This window comes from Lycium barbarum, chromosome 5 (genome assembly GCF_019175385.1).
Source record: "Lycium barbarum isolate Lr01 chromosome 5, ASM1917538v2, whole genome shotgun sequence".
Classification (NCBI taxonomy): domain Eukaryota; kingdom Viridiplantae; phylum Streptophyta; class Magnoliopsida; order Solanales; family Solanaceae; genus Lycium; species Lycium barbarum.
In genome coordinates, this window is record NC_083341.1 from 56,779,965 (window position 1) to 56,804,734 (window position 24,770).

The following is a 24,770-nucleotide window of genomic DNA, read 5'->3' on the forward strand; positions in this document are numbered from 1 at the left end:
TTTATGCGGTTCGTACAATAGGCCGTAGATTTCGGGTCGGGCCAGATTTTCTTTTTCCATATATGCACAACCCTTCTTCTTATTTCTCATTTCCTACTTCTTCCACACTCTCAAAAGTCCTAGAACCTTCTTCCAAGTATACCAAGACAAATCTAAGGTGAAATCAAAGATCAAACACCAAAAGTAGTAGAATCAAGTACAAGAATGCTATCTAGGGTTGATGGAAGCAAGGAATCTCTTAGGAATTGAAGCTAGGGTTTTCTTCAAGTGAACCATTTCCATCCAAAACTCGTTTCTACATAATCAAAGGTAAGTTTTATGATCATTTCATGTTATTTAGAATATTGAGGGGTTGAAAGACTTGGATTATGGAAGAAAATAGAATATGGAGCTCAAATGTGAAAATAATGGTATTCTTGAATAGTAGTTGACATTAATCATGACTTTTGATGTATTATGAATATAATCTTGTTGCAAATGATATTAAGAGTGTTGAAGAAACATTGTGTGTTGACGAATACGATGTAGTGTGGTAATTTTAGTTATGGATGGTTTGAAATGGAATTGGAAGATTTGAATGACGTGTGGTTGATGAAGATTGTTGATTATGATATTGTGATGTTGTTATTGATGTTTGGGAGCTGTTATATCATATGGAGAAAGTTGTAGAAACAGAGGAAATGCTGCCCAATTTTCATTAGCTTTAGCTTAAACTTGAGCATGTTTCCGACTATCTAATTCTAGTACAAATTCTCTTGAATGTAGAATCGTGAACATTGGAGGAAAGCGCTTAAATTGATAAAGTTAGAACGACATCAAGGTATGTAAGGCTAGTCCCTTCTTTTTCCAAGGCATGATTCCCTTTATCTTTCTATGACCTTCTTACATTCCGGAAACTATGAATCCATATGTATAAAGAGCTTCCCATGAGATAAAGATAAGAGATATGCTACGAATATGATAATGATGATGATGAGTCTGAGTTTAAAGATTCCAAAGCTCATGATATGATATTTCTACGAAGCTAATGATCCTTATATGATTCTTTGATTTTGCTCATTATTGCTATACTCACCTTATAATGCTAGTTCCTTCAAGGTAAGGTAGGGTGCTCATGACTACGCCATAATGGAAATTAGGGGTTCACGACCTTACGTCACCCCGATAGAGTTATAATTGTCTTTGAGTTCTTATGCATGCTTTATGATAAGTGTATGATCATGAGATTACACCGCGCCTATATGGCCGGGCAGACACCGCTAAGGCTGGCGGCATGTGCATCATGTCGAGAGGGCATGGGCAGATACCACTAGTGGGCGGCATGAGATGTTTACCCCGGACACGGGAGGCCTAGACGCGGGCTAATGATGATCACACCGTACCTATATGGTCGGGCAGCTTATAAATCTACATACTTGATATGATGTTATTTATGATATAAGTCAGCATGCATTATTCTACCTTAAGTGACATTCAACTACAGGTTGTTTCCTTACTTGATGTTTCCTTATCTCTTCGATATGTTATTATTGTTCATGGCTTACATACTCAGTACAATGTTCGTACTGACGTCCCTTCTTTTTGGACACTGTGTTCATGCCCACAGGTAGACAGGGAGGTGGCCCAGATTCATAGGAGTTATCAGAAGCTACACAGGAGCACCCCACTATTCCGGAGGTGCCAGTTATTAATGTATTCTTTTGTGTACATATATGGGCACGACGGAGCCCTGTCCCGTCCTCATGTCAAATTACTCTAGTAGAGGCTCGTAGATACGTATGTGTGGGTAGTAAATGTCCCATAATGACTTCATGGTACATTCTTGTATATCATTTTTACAGCCATGAGGGCTTATGTATATCTATGTATTGCCTTGGAGTTTACATATGTTCAAGATGAGTATGATGACTAGCGTAACGGGTGGTGCTCAGTAATCAGCTCCGGGTACCCATCATGGCCCCCTAGTCGGGTCATGACAGTCCCAGTGGTCTGTGAGGGCGGTGACGCTGTTGCGGCCCCGATGTCGTCGTGGCCGTATCGGGCCTGTTATTTCATTTAAGTGTATATTAAAAGCCCTAAGTCTATTCATTTAATACCATTACGAAAATAGAACTCTTGGGGACTGTTCTTGGGAGATTATTGGTGAAGGTTCTTGGTGGTAGATTCTCCTAACCTTCTTCTATTTCATTGTTCCTAATCATCTTAAGGATTCCTCTTTCCTTGTTAGCGCTTAGTAATGGAAGATTAAAAGTGAGTTTTGATGGAATTTATATCTTGGCTATTAATGATGAAATTGATGGAGTTTATGCTAGATTTTGATGAATCTAAGGTTGTTAATCATATATCTTTCATTATCAGTGTTGAATTCTTGAATCAAAGAGTTAGGGTTTATACCCAATATTGGGGGTTTTACTTGAATTTTGAAATTGGTGAATCTTTGAGTTAATTTAGCAATTGGTTGATAGGTTTTGATCACCTAGTGTTTAATTTGATATTTTATCCCAGAGTTTCCTGTTTTGCCCTTGTGGGGCTCGTTTTCCCAAATTCTAGAGTTGGTTTTGACCTAATTTGAATGATGGCAATATAGGTATCGTTCTTTATGATTTCTAATCTAGATTTCGAATATGCCTAGACTTCTTTGATATTGAGGCTCAGTGGAAGGGCAAGGCAATAGAGTGATTGTTGGTGTTGCGGTTCGGCCATCCAAGTAGGTTGTGGCTTACCCTTGGTGAGACTTCATGTAGCAAAGCATATATTTAGATGATATTTTCAGAGAAAGCATGTAAACTTTCGGGTATGAAGTTGGGTTGGATATTGTCTTAGGTTGGGCCCTGTTGCGTGATTGGGGCTAGCCACCCCGTTGTGTTGTGAGTTGATTGTTCTATTATATTGGCTTGATGCCACATGTTGTTAGTAGATATTTGAATCTGTTGTTCCATCTTGATTGTGATATTGTAGTATCTTATGGGTTGATGTTGATATGAGGATAGAGTTCTATATGACTTGTGTAGTCTTTCCTGATATTGTTGGTGTACCCATTTTGGTACTTGTGACACTGATATTGTTGGCGCACCCACGTTGGTACTTGTGACACTGATATTGTTGGCTTATCCATGTTGGTACTTGTGACACTGATATATTGTTGGCGTACCCGTGTTGGTACTTGTGACATTGATATGTTATTGTCGTACCCATGTTGGTACTTATAATATTGATCAGATTATTGATGTTGACACATGCATTGCACGCATTCTCATCCATTCATGATACACTGTTGATACCTTAATGCTACTTGATGAAACAATGTGATGAGCTGGGCTCGACTTTTACTTGAGTGACGTGAGAGTCCGATTTTCGATGTTCGTTCCAGAATCGTGGATTGGGTGAGTTGATACTTGATGAAACACTGTGATGAGCTGGGCTCCATTTTTACTTGAGTGACGTAAGAGTCCGATATCCGATGATAGTACTATAATGGTAGATTGAGAGAGTGCATGGACTCCGCGGGTCCCCCAGGGTGGTGCCGGTAAGAACCCCTGGTGGGCAAAGATCCGGGGTCTCATCTGTCTGTTGGGCAAAGATCCGGGGCGAGTGGCACTTTGACTTCGCGAGTACCCTTGGGTATTGCTACCAAATGTCGATATTTTCGTCCAGAGTACATGTGTACACAGTATTGCATGGCAATCATACATTATTGCATTGCATTGCATCGCATCATGGCTTATATTGAGATGATTTGGTGTTTTACTTGTGATGTTGGTTTCAAATTAGACATATTGAGACTTGGCACAATTGGGTTTAGATGCTCTACTTGGGTGATGACGTGTACTTGGTTCTGATTACGTTTGGCTTATACTTGTTGATTTAACTGCCTATCTTGCTTTATTGTTTGAATTATATTAGCTACACTTAGTCGGCCTATGATACCTACAAGTATTGTGGTTTTGTACTGATCTGCAATTGCTGCATTTTTTTATGAATGAAGAGTCCCAAGTTGGGTCTTCCTCCGTCTTCCCTGGCTGATAGTCGCCTTCAGCATTAGCATCAAGTTTCCAGGGTGAGCACGGGTCATTCGCTGCCTTGAAGACTCCTCTTATTATTATGTCTTACTTTTCTAGAGACATAGACAGATTGATGTATTATTATATTCCAGACTAGTATTATTTCATTTAGATGCTCTTGTATGACTTAGATCAGACCCTGGGTGTATTTTCCTTATACCGCAGTATTTCTATTTATATATTATCGTGAGACTTACGTAATTATTCTTTTCCGCTTGATTGAGTCTTTATTTGTCTTTACTTATCGTTGGGTTGAGGGTTCGCTTACCGAGGTCAGAAAGGTAAGTGCCCGCACGACTTAGTCGAAATGGGTCATGACAAATTGGTATCAGAGCCCTAGCTTACCCGATCTATAATACAAGAGCGTGTCTAGTAAAGTCCTGTGGATCGGTACGATGAGCTCCGTACTTATCTGCGAGAGGCTATAAGACATTTAGGGAACTTCGAATTCTTTCATTCTTTCATGCGACTTTATTCAAATTGGTATCTAATCGATTCCAATTGATATATGAACTCTCTTATCTTAATCACCCACGGAGGGTGGACACTTGTTCTTAAATTCTTATGCGAATGGTTGATCTATGACATGTGGTGGCTTGGTGCGAGATGTAATATTCTGATTCGGGAAGGTGATCAAGTTCAGTCTCTACTTATGGCCCGAGGTTTCGATTGTGTGGAGTCGCGATTAGACTCTGTTGCTGTGTGGAGTCACGATTAGACTCACTTATTATGAGAGTTCGTGAGAAATGGGAAGATTGTTCAGAGGGTTACAGGGTCTCCATGTTTCAGCGTTGGGTTGCTCGGAAGTGACAAAATGCAATTATGGCTTAATAATAGTGGGGTGCTCGATGATATGATCGGTTTGACTTCAGCTTCTTCAGGGCTTTATGATGGTGTACGTGATGCTGGTGAACCAATGGCAATCGGTGAGTCAGCAATGGTAGAGTATTAGACTTCGGTGTATGAGAACAAGTGTAAGTGCAGTGATGACCAATGAATATGGGCAAACGTTTTATGGTCGCGGGTAATAAAGAAAAGAAGTTGACAATAAGGACATGAAGGAAGCTTTTGTGCAAGTGTGTAGCGAAGTAAGACTTCTTAGAATATCATGGATATGAGTACTTTTCGTGATATTGGGAAAGGAAAAATTGGTATCTGACACGGTTGTCAGAATAAGATTGCGACTGGTGCTAAGGGTCATTCTTGATATAAGCTCGTTAATGTTCTCGTTAATGTTAAAGGACTACTCTGTTAGTAAGTGAATGCTATGGTCTCATCGTTGGTCGGTAAATTTGACTGGGTTGAAGGCTTTTGAGGAGCTAGTAATCGACTGATAGAAATGACTTCAATTATAGGCATATGCAATGAGTTAATGACTTGGGAAGTTACTGGTTACTACACTATGATTTGAGGAGAAGTATTGATATTGTTTGTAGTTCGTTCAGCTCAGAGGGATGATCGGTTTAGAGGACCGAGTGGATTTGAGTGTTGTTGGTTGATAGTGGTAGAGTGATTTGGGATGGAATACGGGAACTGAAGGGTTACAATGAGGTATCTTGCAATTGGGTTCAGCAGATTGAGGTACGTAAGACTTGAGGTGAAGTGACATGAGTACTTGAGTCGTATTTGGACTGCGGGGATATTATACTATGATGTGCCGTAAGGGGTGTGACCGATGAGGTCGATTGGTGTCCTTGAGGTTAAGGGTAGAAAGAAAATCATTGAAACACGAGTTAGTGAGGTGAGAGCTTGGTTGCGATTGTACAATGTAGAGTGGGCTTGAGGGTTATGGATGAGTTGGAATGTTCAGTTATGTCATAGGCTAACAGAGGTCAATGGGGGACTAAGGTTGGGAACCTTGTCTTCATTGTGTAAAATTGTCTAGATTCCGCTACCAGTGGTGTTATTACTCGGCTTATGTGATATTAGAAGAGAGATTGACATGCGAGTGTTTGGAAGTATTCATATTCGATAATTGAGGTAAGAGGTGATTCTTCGAGGACTAGCAACACTAAGGAATTGAGTAAGGCGATTCGGGCAAGGATAATTTAGTGGGAAACATGAGGATATTAGTGAGACTATTTGTGTGATACGCCGGATTTGGAGAGCGTTCAGTTTAAAGTTGTCACGACCCAATTTGACATAAGTCATGAGGGCACTTACCTTTTCCACCTCGATAAGCGATCCCTCAACCCAACAATAAATAACGACATAAATAAATAATTGAACAAGCGGAAAAGAATGAATACATAAGTCTCACAATATTATATAATAGAAATAGTACGGAATAAGAAAAGTATCCTCAGGGTCTAGTCTAAGTCATACAAGAGCATTTAAAAGGAATAAATACAAGTATGGAATAATAATACATAAATCTGTCTATGTATCTAAATAGGAATAGTAAGACATAAAATAGGAAGAGTCTTCAAGGCAGCGAACGCTCGTGCTCACCCCGGAAACTCACAACAATACTGCTGACGACGATTAGCCACGTGAGACTGAAGCAGACGCAACCTGATACTCTGCATTCATAAAGGAATGCAGCAAGTGCAGGTCAGTACAAAACAACAGTACTGGTAGGCATCATCGGCCGACTAAGCATAACTAACACAATTCAGAAATTAAAGCAAGATAGGCAGAAAACCAACAAGCATAAGTCAAACATAATCGAAGCCAAGTGCACGTTATCGCCTAAGTAGAGCATCTAATCCCAAATGTGCCAAGTCTTAATATATCAAGTCCGGATCCAACATCACAAGTACAACACCAAAACATCTCAATGTAAGCCATGATGCAATGCAATGCCATGCAAATGTATGGATGCAATGCAACGCCATGCCAATGTTGTGTACACATGTATTCCGGACAGAAATATCGACATCTCGGTAGCACAACCCAAGGTGACTCGCGAAGTCTAAGTGCCACTCGTCTCGGATCTTTGCCCAATAGACAGACGATACCCCGAATCTTTTCTCACGGGAGGTTTTCAACCGCACCACCCTGTGGGACCCGCGGAGTCCATGCACTCACTTAATCCACGATTCCGGAACTAATATTGGATATCGGACTCTCACGTCACTCTCATTTTAAAACTAGGCCCAACTCATCACAGTGTTTCATCAAGTACCAAGAGTGTCGTAACAGTATATCATGAAGAATGAGAATGAGAGTGCGTGTAATGCATGTATTAACATCAATAATCATGCTCAATATCACAAGTACCAATAATGGGTACACCAACAATATATCAATGTCACAAGTACCAACGGTGGGTACGCCAAACAATATCAACCCGTAAGATACTACAATATCACAATCAAGATGGAACAACAGATTCTAATATCTACTAACAACACGTGGCATCAAGCCAACACAATAGAACAGTCAAGTCACAACATAACGGGGTGGCTAGCCCCAATCACGCAATAGGGCCCAACCTAAGACAATAACTAGCCCAAATTCATACCCGAAGGTTTATATGCTTTCTCCGACAATATCATCTAAATATATGCTTAGCTACATGAAGTCTCACCAAAGGTAAGCCATAACCTACCTGGATGGTCGAACAACAACACTAACAATCACTCTATAGCCTTGCCCTTCCGTTGAGCCTCAATATCAAAGAAGTCTAAGCATATTCAAAATCTAGATTAGAAATCAGAAAGAACGATACTAATATTGCTATCATTCAATTTAGGTCAAATCCAATCGTAGAATTTGGGGAAACGGGGCCCACAAGATTAAAACGGAAAATTCGGGAGTGAAATATCAAATTAAGCACTAGGTAATCATAACCTAACAACTAATTGCTAATCTAACACATGGATTCACCTAATTTCGGATTTGAAGTAAAACCCCTAATTTGGGGTATAAACCCTAGCTCTTTGATTCGAGAATTCAACTCCAATAATGGAAGATAAATGATTAACAACCTTAGATTCATCAAAATCTAGCATAAACTCCATCAATTTCATCATTAATAAGCCTAGATAGAACATTCATTAGCTCCACTTTTATCTTCCATTACTAAGGAATTACTAAAGGGAAAGGGGGATCTATGATGATTAGGAACAAGGAATTAGTAAAGGGATTAGCAAGACTTACCACCAAGAGCTTTCTCCAATAATATCTTAAAACAGTCCCCAAGAGCTCAAATATCGAAATGGGAATAAATGATAGACTTAGGGCTTATTTAAAAGACACTTAATGAAATAACATGCCTGTTACCGTCACGGCGATAATAGGGCCGCAACGGCTGCGCCGCACCAGCGCCCAAAGGACCGCTGGGACGGTCTGGGCCAATACAATAGTTGTACCACTGGGACGGCACTGGTGCCGCCAATGCGGACACCAGGTACCAGAATCCAACTAAATGTTATAAGTCTCAACCGAATTCTCGAACCACTCCCGATGCCATATGCTCACAAACCACATACACAGATCCACATAAAAATATGCTACGAATGCACCTGTGGCCTCGAAATTTCCAACGGAGGTCTCGTTGACCAAGTCAACCCCCGATATCTCATTTTCAATTTCTCAACCCAGGTCCCAAAATGTATCCGAGTGCATTGGGAACCGAACCAGATATACACACAAGTTATAAACGACCATCCGAACCTCTCGAAATCGATGAAATTTTGAAAAATGTCCGTTTACCCAAAAGTCAACTTTGGGTCATCTATTTTTTACTTAAAGCCCATATTTCATAAAAATTTGCCCGAATCCGATCTAGACACCTCGAGAAGGGTGTCAACGATTTTCTCAGGTCAAAAGTGAGCTAATCAATGCTCGAAAAAGGGAAAAAATGACGGAAAGACTATAACTACCAAATGGGTCGTTACAAAAGTGGCAAGCATTAAGGAAATGCTAATGTGTAGAGTTTGTGGCCTACTATTATCTCCAGGCATGATTCAGTTAGTATACGAGACTTATGATTATATGGTGTTCAATGGAGCGGATTTGAGGATTGATTGCGATAGCGATGATCGTGATATGATTAGAAAATTGGGAATTGACGAGTCGAGAAAAGGTATAGATGATTATGAATGGATAAGAAAAAAAAGTACATCTTGGGAATTTCTTAGGTCGATATGGATTGTAGTGTCGTTTTCTTGCATATTCCATTTGAGATGTGATTGTTGCGTGAGCTTAAGAAGGAAATCTACAGGAATGGACTATGTGATATGACAGAGTTCCGTGAGGTTCGTGATCAGCGACTAGTGAGAAGTAAATTCCAGTGAATCGACATGTTGAGGTTTATAAGAAGTGGCTAGGTGGTACACTGTCGTATAAGTTTTGTAACGTTCTACAGTGGATGAGTTAGCATGCCTTAAGAGAGAATATTGTGGGATCCCTATCATGTGAGGGCTAGAGTTATATTTTCAAGGTGAGACCCTACTCGTGGTGATATTTTATATTGCAAGTAATATTGACTGGACAGTTTGGGTAAGCTCTTTTGGTTATTAAAGACTTGAGGGTGATTGCGTGATATTTAGAGTGGCAGTATAAGACTGGATACTTTCAAAGAATTCACGAGTCTATCGAGGTGATACAATGAGAGGTTCGATGTATGAGGCTTCAGGTTTCGTGTCGAAAGGTTCGGGGTTGTATCGAAATTGCGTATCGGGTAAAGGTTGAGAAATATGAAGATGAAAATCGTAAGGTATAGCTCTTCGGTACTAAGTTGATAACTTAGATATGACTCAACTTATGGAATCAAAAGTGATAGACAGGATTTGTTATGCGGGGTATGACTTTGATTGATTTCGAAATTCGGAGTCGATTCTAATAACTATTGGTAATATTCGAGAGTTTTGCATTCATTTAGGGTCAGCATGGTTCGAGATAGCATAATGGTATATGGTCATAGTTCCAGGAAGATATTTAAAGAGTCGATGTGTTTCGGCTCAGATTCGGGGTATGACAGGTTTACTGTGCCTTGTACAGATTTAAGGAGGAACTATTGTACGAGAGGTCTTATAGTGATCAATTATTTAATCGATGAGATAATCAGTGGTATGGTTCCTGCATTGTGCTTTGAAGGTTTAAAAAGTATCGGAACTGGCCAAGTTGGCTGCCGGTAAGATCAGTTTTTGATGGAATTGCGTAGAGATCGCACATGAATCAAGGATTCTTTCTAACAAGAGTAAGTTATGAGTTCAGAATTTTGGTATGTGTATTCTTATATTTCTAAGGAATCGCGGTACGAGAAACGACTCTAGTAAGTACGAAGGAAAGGTTAGCAAAATAAAATTATTTCATCAGTTTAGAAAGGATTATGGTTGAGACCATGTTTTAGAGGATTGCATTGGTTTTGGAAGTGTTTGTCGGGCCTATTGGTTGCATTCAGGGTTGCGGTTTTACTTAATCGGAGAATTCGAGCAAAGCGATTCGTTTATTTGAGGATCAGTTGCGAGGGAAATCCGAATATGGAGATATGAGAATTGGAGCTTGAATTAAGTTTAGAGATTTGTGACTAATAAACGAGCCGAGGTGCAATGGCCTGTTTGAGATTATTCGTTGTGTTGATCGTGTGTTTTATGAGTTAGTTTTCACCATATCTGTCAAATGTTCATCCAGTTTTTCGTGTTTCTGTGTTGGAGAAGTACCGTTCTGGTGATTTCTGTATCATCTGTTGGGATTCCGTTTCTTTCGGTGAGAATCTTTCTTGTAAGGAAAGGTCCGACATGCGTGGCTGATATCTTCAGTTATTATCGATTCGAGCATTTTTCGTCCTCTCTTCCTTGTCACTCGAGGATGAGCGATTATTTAATTGGTATCTGATGTAACGATCCGTTTGATAGTTATTGCATTTCTGACCCTTTTGACCCTCTTTCGAACTTGGTTAGCTCACTTTTTACCTGAGAGGACTGTTGACACGCTTCCTGAGGTGTCTAGACATGATTCGGGCGACTTTTTGTGAATTTGGTCTTAAAGCAAAAAAAAAAGTTGAGTTTTGGGCGACTTTATATGAGAGTAATGTTGTAACATCTCAGAGCAAAGCAAATACAGAGCAAGGAAGGACGAAACATATGCACAAGCCAGGTAACAATGAAGGTGATAAGATGAAGGATCAAGAAATCATTGAAACTAACAGGGGAGATGGTAGTGCAGAATTTCAGGTGTGAACTTGTGAATGTGCCTATACAGCATCATGACCTTCAAGCAGAACTAGAAGACAACTCCATGGACCAGAATTATGAAAATGTTGCTAGACAAGGGGATCTATCACTTCAGGAGATGGAAACTTAAGAAAGGTTCTAGCAAAGCAAGGAGTGCCAGATATAACAGTTTACCCCCTGGAGTGACAACAAGACATAGACAGGCTAAGCAATATAGTTTTTAATGATAGATAAAGTCTTGTTTTGGAACATTAGATCAGTTAATACTCAATAATCTTTTGAGAGATTAACTAATCTAAATAGGAGGAATCACTATGCTTTAATAGCACTAGTGGAACCTTTTCAAAGTGCAGATACTATTGATACTTACAGAGGTAGATTGGGTTATCAAAATTCATATGTGAATAGGTCAGGAAAGATATGGATTTTCTAGGCTGATGAATGGCAAGGAGTGATAGTAGCAGACACAAATCAACAAGTTACTTTGAAGATGAACTTGATGGGAAATGGCCAGGAGTTTTTTTTATCACTGTAGTTTATGGAAAATGTGATGTAAGAGAGAGAAATGAACTGTGGGATTCTTTGATACTTATGATTCCAGATAATAATAATCTTTGGTTGGTTGGAAGTGATTTTAACGTCATTTTATCAGAAGAAGAAAAGCAAGGAGGACTTCTAGTGACAGTACAAGAAACATTGACCGATTGAGAAGGAGATAAAGTTGAAAACAACCGAGATCGGATCTCTCATGGAAATTCTTAGGCCCCAATGTGGTCATTATCCATGTCTTTTTTGTACCATTTTGCTCATTGTATTCAAAGTTGTGGATTGATAAACATGGGATTTACTGGCAGTAGGTTTACTTGGTGGAATGGAAGAACACACGAGGCTTGCATTTTCAAGAGGCTTGATAGAACGCTATGTAACCAGGCTTTTTTGAATATCAAGCCAAATTCAGAGGTGCGCCACTTAATCAGGCAGGGGTCAGATCATGCTCCTCTTCATTTGGTTTGTGATGATGCGTCACAGATAATAAGGAAACCATTTAAGGTTCTGAATTTCTGGATCAATCATCCTACTTTTCATAATATTGTTAGAGAATTGGCATGTTGATTTTGATTTTGAGGGTAATCCTTTCTTTACTTATCATCATAAATTGAATAAAGTAAAGAAGGCTTTATCTCAGTGGAGTAAAGATACATAAGGAGATATTTTTCAGCAGATTTCTACATTAGAGGATACTATTAAAATAAAGGAATTACAGTTTGAATTGGCACCTACTCCTACAAACAGGGAGGAACTTCATAAAGAGCGGGCTGAGCTGTGTAGATTTCTTTATTTGGAGGAAGAATATTGGAAGCAAAAATCAGGAATGAAATGATTCAAAGATGGGGACAGGAACACTAAATTTTTCCATTCCTATGTTACAGGGAAGAGAAACAAATTAGTAGTGCAAAGGATTCAAAATCAAAATGGGGATTCGCTTACCTCTGTTGAAGATATGGGCAATGAAGCAGTGAGATTCTACCAGGAGCAATTTCATGAGGAAAGTATGCCAACAAACTTCACATTACTGAAGAACATTCCCAACCTGATTACTAATGAACAGAATCATAGATTGGAGCAATTGCCTGAAAAAGAAGAAGTTAGAAAGGCAGTTTTTGGTCTTAATGCAGAAAGTGCAAGTAGTCCAGATCGTTTTACAGGACAATTCTATCAGAAATGCTGGGATATAGTAGAAGATGACATTACTTTAATGGTGAGGGCCTTTTTCTGTGGTTATGAAATTCCACAATTCATAACCCACACAAACTTGGTCCTAATTCCAAAAAAGGAGCAGGTTAATACTTTTAGTGATATGAGACCAATTAGTCTGAGTACATTTGCCAATAAGATTCTTTCAAGAGTTCTGCATGAGAGATTAGTAGGTTTTCTACCTGACCTCATATCCCCTAATCAGACTGGTTTTGTTAAAGGGAAGAGCATAGCTGAAAATGTTTTTCTTGCACAAGAAATCATCAGAGATATCATGCTGAGAGCCAAACATGTTAATGTGGTCATCAAGCTTGACATGGCTAAGGCATATGATAGATTATCTTGGTTATTCTTAACTAAGGTATTGAGGAAGTTTGGTTTCAGTGAGGTGATAATAAATATGGTATGGAGATTGATATCTAATAATTGGTACTTAGTACTAGTTAATGGTCAAAGTCATGGTTTTTTCAAGTCAACTAGGGGAGTGAAATAGGGTGATCCACTATCACCCACACTGTTTATTATAGCAGCAGAGGTTCTATCCAGAAGTCTTAATGTATTACATGAGAAAGCCAAATTTATTGGTTATGGTTCACCTAAATGGAGTCCTCAAGTGAACCAATTATCCTATGCAGATGATACAATTCTATTTTGTTCAGGAGATAGAACATCTTTAAGGATGATGGTAAAAAGATTAAGGAAGTATGAAGCTACTTCTGGGCAGATGATAAACATGGAGAAGAGTAGCTTCTATATACATCACAAGGTGGAGTATCACATTGAAAAAAGAATTTAAAGAATTACAAATATGAGAAAGGGTATTTTTCCATTCACACATTTGGGTTGTCCTTTGTTTTATGGAAGAAGGAAGACCATATACTTTGTTGATTTGGTAAAAAAGGTAACGAAGAGAATGCTCTCATGGCAGAACAAATTTCTCTCATTTGGTGGTAGGTACATTCTCATTGCTCATGTCTTACAAACCATACCAATATTTTTACTATCTGCTATGAATCCTTTATCAGGGATAATTAAGCAATTGCATAAGATGTTTGCAAAGTTCTTCTGGAATAATGCAACAGGGAGTAAAAACAAACATTGGGTTGCATGGTATAAACTCTGTTTGCCTAAGGAGGAAGGGGGAATTAGATTCAGATCTTTACATAATATTTCTAATGCACTTTTTGCTAAATTGTGGTGGACTTTTAGAACTTCACATAGTTTATGGAGTGCATACATGTGGAATACGTATTGTAAAAAGATGCATCATGTGATAGCACAGGGCAGGGGAGGCTCAACCATATGGAAGAAGATGATTGAGGTAAGGGAACAGGCTGAACATAACATCTGGTGGCAGTTGAGGGATGGTAGTTCTAGTTTTTGGTTTGAAAATTGGACCAAACTTGGTGCTTTATACTATGTGATCCCTGAATCTAATATGGAAGAAGAAATAGATGTGAAGAACTTTGTAGAGGCTGGAAGGTGGAACTTGGAGAAATTATTTGAACTTTTACCCGAGGATATAGTTCTTTATATTCAACAACAAATTCCAGTACCTACTGGGGATGATGGAAATGACACACCTTGGTGGAAATTAACTACAAATGGATCTTTTTCAGTTAAATCAGCTTGGGATTTCATGAGGCAAAGAGATGAAAAGAGGGAAGTATTCAAATATATTTGGGATAAAGGAGTTCCAATGAAGATTAATTTCTTTATGTGGAGGGTTTGGGAAGGAAGGATTGCTACACATGACATATTGAAGAGGATGCAAATTGCTTTTCCTTCAAGATGTTGATGTTGTTCTAATCCACAACCAGAAACCATGTCCCATTTATTTCTAACCTCTCCAATAGCTGAAAAGCTATGGAGAATGTTTGCTTCTTGTGTAGGTTTTATCATTGAAGGAAGGCAACTGAGTCAGGTGATACTAACATGGTGGACAACTGAGGTTAATCCTAAGTTGCAAACCATATTCAGAGCAGTACCAGCAATTATCATGTGGGAGATTTGGAAAAGAAGAAATGTTATCAAACATGAGACTAATGTTACATTTAGCAGGTTACAATATCAAGTTTTACCTAGTATTCATCAGTTATGTAAAAATAGATACCCATGGCTGTGTAATATTCCCATGGACTGGACAGCTTTGATTCAATACTTAGGCAGCTACAAACCTAAATTATTTTATGCCAAAGTATCATGGAGCAGACCCAATCAAGGAATTCTTAAATGCAACATGGATGGGGCTAGTAGAGGAAATCCAGGAAGAACCTCCTATGCTTTTTGTGAGAGAAATCATAATGGAGATCTTATATATGCACAAGCAGAGGAAATTCATATAGCCACAAATATGGAAGCAGAGGCAGTAGCAATCAGGCAAGCTTTAATTTATTGCAGAAATCAACAAATAATCGGAATACAGCTGGAAACTGATTCAAAGGTTCTTCAACAAATCATTCAAAAGCAATGGAAACCACCATGGGAGCTCATAGAATTAATTGAAGCTATTCAATGGGATATGATTCATTGTCAAGCACAGATTAGACACATCTTCAAGGAAGGGAATCAATTAGCTGACTGTTTGGATAATTTTTCATTTGAAAATAGTGGAAAATTTCAAGCAGCTCATTTTAATGATTTACCTACAACAGCTAAGAAGATTCTTAACATGGATAAAGCACAAATTCCGTAATTACGGGTACGGACTAGGCGAATCTGGATCGAATGAAGACAACAACAGGAAAAAAAACCCTAAATTTTTAGGGTCGCATCTAGAGACATTGAAAGAACATTCATGGCTAAGATTACAAGAGCAGCTCATCAAAGGAGATAAAAAGAAATTATCTATGAGGTACAGCAGACCATTCAACTCCACCTTCATCAACGAACACTGCCATGGTTTATCAGCTGCAGCAGAGGTACATTAGCACCAATCAAACACAGAGAGGACCAAGTTTCACAAGGGAAACGTACAACTCATATGGAGATTTAAGCTCAGATGGTCAATCGAAAATGGAAAGTGCTGGAGCGATTTGGGGATTTTTGGGAGAGATGCTCCTAGATTCTATTTGCTTTCTATTTTCCATTTTTTATGTTTGTTGTCTTTTGTCTGTTTTGGACATTTTCTTTTTTCTTTATTTAAAAAAAAAAGCACCACCAAGACATCTTAGTGGAAAGTTAATTAAAAAAAAAGACCCTTTTCATAAATCCGTCAATTCTGAGAGGTATGGATGGTCGTTTAGAACTTGTATGTTTATCTAGTACGGTTCCCAATGCACTCGGATGTATTTTAGGACTTGGGTTCGAAAGTTGAAAATGAGACATCGAGGGTTGACTCAGTCAACGAGACTTCCGTTGGAAATTTCGAGGCCACGAGTGTGTTCGTAGCATATTTTTATGCGGGTATGTGTATGTGCTTTATGAGCAGATGGCCTCGGGAGTGGTTCGGGATTTAGGTTGAGACTTAGAAAATTATTTGGGTTCTGGTACCTGGTGTCTACCAATACAGCACCAGTTCCGTCCCAGCGGCACCGCTGTTGCGGTGCGATGGCCGCTGGGGCGGCCAAGTGTGATTTGGCCTAGACCATCCCTGTGGTCTGTGAGGGCAGTGACGCTATTGCGGCCCAGATGTCGCCGTGGCGGTATCGGGCCTGTTATTTCATTTAAGTGTATATTAAAAGCCCTTAGTCTATTCATTTAATACCAATACGAAAATAGAACTCTTGGGGACTGTTCTTGGAGATTATTAGTGAAGGTTCTTAGTGGTAGGTTCTCCTGACCTTCTTCTATTTCATTGTTCCTAATCATCTTAAGGATTCCTCTTTCCTTATCAGCCCTTAGTAATGTAAGATTAAAAGTGGGTTTTGGTGGAATTTATATCTAGGCTATTAATGATGAAATTGATGGAGTTTATGCTAGATTTTGATGTTTCTAAGATTATTAATCATATATCTTCCATTATTAGTGTTGAATTCTTAAATCAAAGAGTTAGGGTTTATACCCAAAATTGGGGATTTTACTTGAATTTCGAAATTGGTGAATCTTTGAGTTAATTTAGTAATTGGTTGATGGGTTTTGATCACCTAGTGTTTAATTTGATATTTTACCCCCGAGTTTCCTGTTTTGCCCTTGTGGGGTATGTTTTCCCAAATTCTAAAGTTGGTTTTGACCTAATTTGAATGATAGCAATATAGGAATCGTTCTTCATGATTTCTAATGTAGATTTTGAATATTCCTAGACTTCTTTGATCTAGAGGCGCAGCGGAAGGCAAAGGTTATAAAGTGATTGTTGGTGTTGCGGTTCGGCCATCCAGGTAGGTTATGGCTTACCCTTTGTGAGACTTCGTGTAGCGAAGCATTTATTTAGATGATATTGTCGGAGAAAGCATGTAAACCTTCGGGTATAAAGTTAGGTTGGATATTGTCTTAGGTTGGGCCCTGTTGCGTGATTGGGGCTAGCCACCCCGTTGTGTCATGACTTGACTGTTCTATTGTGTTGGCTTGGTGCCACGTGTTATTAGTAGATATTAGAATCTGTTATTTCATCTTGATTGTGATGTTGTAGTATCTTACGGGTTAATGTTGATACGAGGATAGAGTTCTATATGACTTGTGTAGTCTTTCTTGATATTGTTGGCATACCTATGTTGGTACTTATGACACTGAAATTATTGACGTACCCATGTTGGTACTTATGACACTGATATTGTTGGCGTACCCATGTTGGTACTTGTGACACTGATATATTGTTGGCGTACCCATGTTGATACTTATGGCATTGATATATTGTGGTCGCACCTATGTTGATACTTGTGATATTGATCAGATTATCGATATTGACACATGCATTGCACTCATTCTCATCCATTCATGATACATTGTTGATACCTTGATGATACTTGATGAAACACTGTGATGAGCTAGGCTTGATTTTTACTTAAGTGACATGAGAGTCCAATATCTGATGTTCGTTCCGGAATCGTGGATTGAGTGAGTTGATACTTGATGAACCACTGTGATGAGTTGGGCTCAATTTTTACTTGAGTGATGTGAGAGTCTGATATCCGATGATAGTATCGAAATCGTGGATTCAGAGAGTGCATGGACTCCGCGGGTCCCCCAGGGTGGCGCCGGTGAGAACCCCCCGTGGGCAAAGATCTGAGGTCTCGTCTGTCTGTTGGGCAAAGATCCGAGACGAGTGGCAGTTAGACTTCGCGAGTCACCTTGGGTTGCGCTACTGAGATGTCGATATTTTCGTCCGGAGTACATGTGTACACAGCAGTGCATTGCATTCATACATTATTGCATTGCATTGCATCATGGCTTATATTGAGATGATTTGGTGTTTTACATGTGATTTTGGTTTCAAATTGGACATATTGAGACTTGGCACAATTGGGTTTAGATGCTCTACTTGGGTGATGACGTGTACTTGGTTCTGATTACGTTTGGCTTATACTTGTTGATTTATCTGCCTATCTTGCTTTATTGTCTGAATTATGTTAGCTATACTTAGTCGGCCTATGATACCTACCAGTACTGTGGTTTTGTACTGATCTGCACTTGCTGCATTCTTGTATAAATGCAGAGTCCCAGGTTGGGTCTTCCTCCGCCTTCCGTGGCTGATAGTCGCCTTCAGCATTAGCATCGAGTTTCCAGGGTGAGCGTTCGCCGCCTTGAAGACTCCTCTTATTATTATGTCTTACTTTTCTACTCTGAGACATAGACAGATTGATGTATTATGGTATTCCAGACTTGTATTATTTCATTTAGATGCTCTTGTATGACTTAGATCAGACCCTGGGATTATTTTCCTTATTCCGCACTATTTCTATTTATATATTATCGTGAGACTTACGTAATTATTCTTTTCCGCTTGATTGAGTCATTTATTTATGTCTTTACTTATCGTTGGGTTGAGGGTTCACTGACCGAGGTGGGAAAGGTAACTACACGGACGACTTAGTCGAAATGGGTCGTGACATGATAATTTTAAGAAAGGAAAATGACAGCAGCAACACGATCTCATTTTGTGATCTCACAAATTGTGAGACAAATCTCTTAAGAGAAGAGTAGCAGCAAATCAAAATAAGGCAACAACGTGATTTACAGTAAGAGCAGCAATGTTTTCCCATTTTGGCGGGTCAGAGATTACTTTGTTATGACGTAAAATGAAGCTAAGGGTTGGCGTATTAGTTGCGACAAGCTCGTAGTTGGATTGTATTGGCAACTCGAGGTATGTGATGGCTATCCTTTGTTTCTTGGAATGATTCTGTATATAGTAAGAGTTTAACGAACCTCATAAAAAGAAACCATCAGTTAGAGCTTGTCTTAGAGGAGTACAGCCTTCTAAGTGTTATGTTATGTCTTCCGAGGGATTCCTATTAGCTCCCTAGCTCCTTGGTGTTAAGAGAGTTAGAAAGAGACATGCCATCATCTTTATACATTTCAGTTTATACTTGATATACAACATGATATACGTATATTTTTCTTTAGCCTGGCCACTTGGTCAGTGAGACAGTATTGCCTGGCCTACGGGTCAGTGAGACATTATTGCCTGGCCTACGGGTCATTGAGACATTATTGCATGGCCTACGGGTCAGTGAGACATTATTGCTTGGCCTACGGGTCAGTGAGACATTATTACCTGGCTAACGGGTCAGTGAGACATTATTGCTTAGCCGACGGGTCAGTGAGACATAATTGCCTGGCCGACGGGTCAGTGAGACACTATTGCCTGGCCTTGTGGTCAGTGAGATTTTTCAGTTGCCTGGCCTCTTGGTCAGTAAGATATATGATACTACTGCATTGCATTTTGATATGAGTCAGATTAGGAGTTATTTCTAGGCATTCCTTAGCCTCCAGATTACGATGTTTCAGTTCAGTTTCTGTTTCAGTTATTCTATTGCCTTATATACTCGGTACATTATTTCATACTGACGTCCCTTTTGTTGGGGGCGATGCATTCATGCCTGCAGGTATTGATAGACAGACTGACAGACCTCCCTAGTAGGCGGGACCAAATATCAGCTGATTGGTGAGCTCCCTTTGTCCGGAGTTTCCAGGTCTATTTGGAGTCTTCCTTTTGTATGTGTAGACTTGATGGGTAGGCTGGGGCCCTGTTCCGTCCATGATATCGTTGTTTACTCTTTAAAGACTTGTAGACGAGTCCTATATAGAGTATGCCAGTGTTGTAGCCTTGTTGGCCTTTATATATATATCCATTTTGGTACAGTTGGTTGTAGACGTCTATGGCAACCTCGTCGTCCTACACAGTTATATATATATATATATATATATATATATATATATATATATATATATATATATATATATATATATATATGTTTGGGTGTATGCTCTCTCAGATATGATAGCTAGTATTTATAGATGTTTTAGAGAGCGGCCTTGTGGACCTTGTTGGTATTGTCTATTTACAGGCGGGCCTTGTCGGCCTAGATTGATGGTTACCCCTCCAGAGATATAGGTACAGAGTGGTTCGCTCCGGCCGAGTGCGGCACCGGGTGTTAGCCACGCCTCTCCAGATTTGGGGCGTGACAGAACCCAACTTCATCCCTAAAGCAAGTAGCTACACACGGGGCAACACGCTCAATTTCACTAAAGTGATCAACAAACTCCCCACTCAGTACACTTTTGCTGTTGTGTAAACAAATTTCTCAAAGGATCCATTATGGAACCTCCTACGTATTCTTTCAGCAAGATGCCTTGTTTAAATACTATGCTGAGCATTAGTGTAAAACTCTCGTACTGCCTTTGTAATGTTATGGTGTTGATCGGATCTTATGCATAAATCTAAGCTGTTAAGCACAATCGTAAGAAACTGTTGGAAAAAAAAAATTCAAGAGGCATCGCACTCTGAGTCAACTATACAGCAGGACACTGGAAAAAACATGGTTCTCCACATCACGTGCAGCAGTCAACAAAACACCTTCATACTTTCCCTTTAAGTTTGTGTCATTAACTGCTATGACCTTTCTCATATACTCGAATCCCCTTATCCAAGCTCCAATATCCAAGAAGAAATATAAGAACCCCCCTTCATATTGACCCGTAAGTCTGCCTTGCTTCTGGGGTTTGTCCTATGTACCATAAAACTATAAGGAATCAATTTCAAATACCCTTCAGCCGCTGACCACCTTACCATTTCCATGACAAGTAAGCCTGCCTGATAGCCTTCTAGTAGCGAATTTTACAGCCAAAATGTCTATCAACTTCGTTTTGGATTTGTTTAGGAGTGATCCCTGCGCTTTTATCAAACTTATTCATCAATTGCTTCGTTATAACTAGAGTTGAGGCCTATAGATGATTTCTATCAATGTGTTGTATGTCGCATGTATGCATGTTATTGTACACACTTCTAACAAACTTAGAACTTCCTGGGTATTTTTTGGCGCACAATGTACATTTGCAAGTTTCATCAACATATCTAGCCACATATTTGTGTTTTTTGTTCTTCAAAGGAATGAGATTGAAGCATTACGTCAAGAAAGCTACCCAAAGTGCATCTGTTAGCGTCTTCTTGTCCCTTAAACCATCGTTGCTCTTAAAAAAATATTCCATTAACAAAGCTATGGCTGCTGAAAGCAGGATTCTCCAAATCATCTCCATGAACATCAGGACAGTCTTTACATCCCTTGGAATGTTCATTGGACATTCCCCAGGATCTTTACATCCCTTGGAATATTCATCGATGATTGGTGAGGCTGCCCCTGAAGAATTTGGACTTCCAACAAACCTGTCATATAAACTTAGATATAACATAGGCCTGGAACCATCCTTATGAAAATTCATAACGTATAGACGGACTTTCTGGTCATTCGTGATGTAGGTAGGAAGCATTCTCTTCTTAGGAGCTTCATTACCGGTTAGAAAAAATCCCAGTAAACAACTTAAAACCATAAAAAAAGAAATGCATTTGGCATCCTTGTCTAGATAAGAGAAAAAGTAGACAGAAAGAGTGATAATAAAGAGAGAAAGAGAGAGAAATAATCAAAATTATAACCAATTAATACATAAATATAAAAGAATGGGGAAGTTTGTAGTACCAGGTAATTAGGCAAGCTACGTGAAAGGCCATACGCGAGATAAAGATTTTGGTGTATGGAGAATTTTTGAAGAGTCAAAATTTGGAAAAGCCCTTTTGAGGAAAAAGAGAGAGACAACGGAGGGGTATGAGTGCGGGTGCGGGATTGGGGCGACGTAGCTAATGGACACGTTGTGCAACTCGGGATCTATATTATCAGACAAAATTACGATGCTCAATCATAATTAGGTGTAATAATTATCCAATTCAACAGGTTGGATGTTTTGTGGAGAAGTCCACTTCTTACCGATTTTAGTACGAACCTAGTTACCATCAAATCAACAGCTGCTATCTTTTTACCCTCCATAAACTTAATGTGGTCTATAGTAGATGCAGATTACTAGAAATTAGAAATTTAAAGAACACAAATTAAAGCTTACCAGATCAAAGTACCGCCAAATAGAGGTCGAACAATTAATGCCCAAGTCGTCAAACCCAAAAATCGCAACCCAAATCGAAATTTGTTTGCAAAAGCTACAAGGGGTTCAATAATGATAGCCTCAACAATGGAAACTGAGAGAGAAAAGGAATGGGAGGAGAAAAGGAGAAGGAAAGCTGCTAGGGTTAAGATCGAAAGAGAAGAGAAGAGCTTGAGGATCGATGTGGGAAAAAAACGGGAATATGGAAGAGACGATTGGTGGGGGGGGGGGGTGGAATCTTTTGTAATATTTTTTATTTTATTATTTTTTAAATTGTAGGACGAAAATGTATTTTTTTTTAAAACTTAGAGGCTTTGTTTTGATGCTCAAATAACTTGTTTGCACTTAATTACCACTAATACTAATCGGGCCCCTCGCACCTAATAATTAAAACTTGGGATTTGGTTGCTCAAACAAATCTTTTGGGGTCTTGCCACCACACTTCCCCAAACCACTAAGGCAAGTGCTTTAGGCCCCAAAATTTTGGGGACCCATTTTTCAATATATACTAAAAGTAGATTTAGGTGTATATCTTTTTTCTTTGAAAAATATTGAATTAAGGTAGAAAATAGTTCATAATAATAGTCTCTCCTGCTCAGCAAACTATTCCAACAAACAATCATCCCAAGTTTAAACAATGTCAAATAAGTTTGAGTTTAACTATTAAGTCTGCTAAAATAGGACCATCCTTCATCATTTTGAGCTTGCACTTATTTCTTTTTACTTTAGATGTATAGATGTTTAACAACAATATAGATGTAATTTTCAAATATTTTTACTAATTGACATGGGATGCATGTACGAGATGCATGTATGACGCACACAGGAGCTTGTTTTATTGAATATATTTGAGATCTCTTATTAAAATTTGACTTTAGACTACAAATTCTATTGAGTCGCCCCTACTTAGCTACTAGAGTCCAATAACATTTGGTTTCTAACTTAGCTATATTTACACTTCTTTAACTAGCCTCACCTAGTAGGTTTTTTCCTTAAGATATGCTTGCCAAGTACATTATGAGTTTCCTTTCGTTGACATCTCTTTTTGATAGGCCTTAACGATTGGTATAAGTTCCACATATAGACTAGGGTAAATCTATATAGCCATCCAAATAATCACACTCATCCAAAATCAATTGGTGCTGAAGAGTTGGCCATGAATAAGGTCCACATGATTGTGTCAAAATATATAAATATGACAAGTAATAACCGGTTGTGTCACTCTCATCTTGTAATGCAAGGTGTAAGCACATTGATTTGTCTCACTAGAGCAGTAAACTGAAGAAAACATCGGTTCTGAACATGACATGAGAGATGCAGTCGATGGGCTGGCAGTGTCACAGAAGTTAAGCTCAACCTGCAAGAACATAATAGTGTTAGGAAATTCTGAAAGAATAATTTTGTTATACCATAATTTATTCAAGAAACTGAAGAAGTAACAACAGTACGAAGGAAAAGAAGTTCTACCCTGAGTCCACTTGTTTGAGGAAAATTGTTGCAGGAACTACATGTAACCCATGAGATATCGCTTAAAAAAGGGCAGCTCCATACACAAAGCATCTCGCGTTGGTAGGGTCCGAGGAAGGGCCGCACCTCAAGGGGTGTAATATCACTTCCAGTATCAATTTGCACATTGTATTCTCTTGGTGGAGATTCCAGTTTTACTTTTATATAATAAATGCTAAAATTACAGCAAAGCATTGGAAATCAGAGATTGACGATGGTTAATAATGTTGGTTGTGTGGAAAGAGTTAACCATTTACTTTATATACTAAGTGCTTTAACAACAATCATTACAATCATAAACTCCAATAACCACACAAAGAAAATGCCCATATATTAGATATGACCACAATACCAAGTTCATCAATTTTAACTAAAAACTCGACTTCGGAACAAGACACAATAAGAGTTGTATCAAACAGATTAGCATCAAACCAATTCCATCAATAGGAATAACATTAAAGCACCACCACCAACAAAACAAAAAGAAAATCGTCCTGCAAAATACAGTTTTATACCTTTCAATCTAAGGAACATCAAAGTCATTCATAAAGAGACCTTAGCAAATAATAAATGCAGAATATAAGTATGTTCTAATCACAAACAATATAAATTCCGAAGCCTCCGAGTCTTTTGCTTTATCAATTGTCCTCAAACTAAAAATGAATATAAAGTTCCTTCCCAAATTATCAACCAATTCATGAATAAATTCTTGTGTGCATCAAATAAATAAGTCTTTCTATAAAGGTATCACAGGCCATAACCTCATAAACAATCAAACATTCCCAAATTTCGCCGAAAT